This window comes from Micromys minutus, assembly GCF_963924665.1.
Source record: "Micromys minutus genome assembly, chromosome: 23".
Lineage (NCBI taxonomy): Eukaryota > Metazoa > Chordata > Mammalia > Rodentia > Muridae > Micromys > Micromys minutus.
Window position 1 is genome coordinate 41,514,859 of NC_137958.1, and position 2,601 is coordinate 41,517,459.

Below are 2,601 nucleotides of genomic sequence, written 5' to 3' on the forward strand. Positions count from 1 at the left end.
CTCAGGCAAGGTGCAGGGCCAGCTCTTCTGGGTGCAGCAGCAGGTGAGGGGCAGAGCCAACTCCTGCTCTCATGACCCCAAAAGGAGGCTCTTCCACCTGCCACTGGGCAGACAAGTTGTGGGTCCAGCTTACTGTGTCCCTGCCATCAGGATCAGCTCTGCTGTGTTGGTCCTGTGCTCCCAAGAGCTGTAGCAAGTAAGGGTCAGGACCAGGTCTCATGTTCTCTCGACCCCGTGGGGAGGCCAGCACTCCCACCCACAGCAGGTGATGAAGGCAGAAGGGAGGGGAGGGGAGGGGATCTTTCTCTGGCCAACATCACTGCACAATGGACAAGAAGCAGAGTCACCTCTCCTATGCTCAGCCTCTTGGGGTAGCTCACCAGTAACCAACATCCAAGGCCAGTTCTACATACCATAAACTTAAAAATATTTATTTCTTATCCATATGTAATATTTTATCCAAAAGATGTGCAACACATTTTCTCTATTACAGGCCAAAATTAAGCTATAATAAATGGAAAAGAGCTTTAAAAAAAAGAATTTATTGTAGCTTATTAGATAGATCATAGTAAGTATACTGGCTGTTTTTTGTGTCAACTTGACACAAACTGGAGTTATCACAGAGAAAGCAGCCTCCCTTGAGAAAATACCTCCATGAGATCCAGCTGTAAGGCATTTTCTCAACTAGTGATCAAGGGGGGAGGGCCCAGCCCATTGTGGGTGGTGCCATTTCTGGCCCAGCCCATTGTGGGTGGAGCCATCCCGGGGCTGGTAGACCTGGGTTCTATAAGGAAGCACGCTGAGCAAGCCAGGGGAAGCAAGACAGTAAGTAACATCCCTCCATGGCCTCTGCATCAGCTCCTGCTTCCTGACCTGCTTGAGTTCCAGTCCTGACTTCCCTTGCTGATGAACAGCAGTGTGGAAGTGTGAGCTGAATAAACCCTTTCCTCCCCAACTTGCTTCTTGGTCATGATGTTTTGTGCAGGAATAGAGACCCTGACTACGATGGTAGAACAAGACTGGAAATCAATAGGAAAAGGATGCAGGAGACCCACAAATTGGAGGCTGACCACACACTTTGAAGGACCATGTCAGTGAGAAAGCTGCAGTGGTGTCTTAGTGACTGAAGTGGTGGCTGTGGGGGCCTGCAGACTGGTGTGTGTAGACCCAGAATTCACATAAATTCACACTTGGTATGCTCATCTGCCTGTAAGTCCACATACAACACACACACACACAGACAAAGAGAAAGAAAAAGAAATAAAAGGGAAAATTTTAAATTCTTATAATAGTAAAGCAAAGATAAAATTGATCAGAAGCTTTGAGATCCATATAAAGCAGTTCTGAAAAAAAAGTTTATGGCTATGAATGCTTATATTGAAAAATAAATAAAATCCTTTTTTATAAACCAGGGTTATCTCAAATATGTAACCTAATGATTCACCTTGAGTTTAAAAAAAAACAAAAAACAGAACAAAACAAAACCCCCAAAAAACAAAAACAAAGAAACAAGAGCAAAGCAAACCTAAAAGCAGTAGACAGTAAGGGCTAAAAAATATTACGACAGGGCTGGAGAGGTGGCTTAGTGGTTAAGAGCACTAACTGCTCTTCCAGATGTCCTGAGTTCAAATCCCAGCAACCACATGGTGGCTCACAACCATCTGTAATGGAATCTGATGCCCTCCTCTGGTGTGTCTGAAGACAGCCACAGTGTACTCACATACATAAAATAAATAAATAAATCTAAGAATAAAAAAAAAGGGATCAGGACAGAAATTGGTCAAGGAATCGATTCTTTGAAAAGATCAACAAAATCAATGAAGCCATAATCAAACTAACAAAAGATTGAGAATACCTTTCTTAGGGTTTCATTGCTGTGAAGAGACACCATGATCAAGGTAACTCTTATCAAGGATAACATTTAATAAGGATTGCCTTACAGGTTCTGAGGTTCAGTCCATTATCATCAGGACAGGAAACATGGCAGTCAGTATCCAGGCAGACATGGTGCTGGAGAAGCCAAAATTTCTACCTCTTGATCCAAAGGCAGACAGGAGGAAGTGGGGCAGTAGAGCCTGCCCTGCCACCAGACAGAAGAACTGGTAACATAGTAGCAAACTTTCAGAACTCTGAACTCTTAATGGAGAATGGCACTTACTAGCTACAGACCAGATGCCTGTCCTGGAATAGGACTGAATCCCCACAAAGACTATGACATCTGGTCACATAGCATAGGGCCCAGAGTTCTCCATGCTAATGAGAAATCTGCATGGGCCTGGAGGGTTTAACCAATAAGCGTCTCCTGAGTGGCTCGTTGGCTTGTCCTAGGATCCCAATGGCAGTGAGGAAGGGACACAGCCTAGCGCCTCTGTTTCACCTTCCTGAGCAGCATCCTGACACCCCATCAAAAAAGCAAAAAGCAGACCCAGCTTGGAGGAGGGTCCCACAGCCCATTAGCACAGTGATACACTTCCTCCAACAAGGCCACACCTCCCAATAGTGACACTCCCCTTCGTAAACATATTCAAACTGCTGCAAAACCCAAATTAAAATTAGAAATTCAAAGAAGGATTATAACAAAGTCTAGTGGAATCTAGAAGC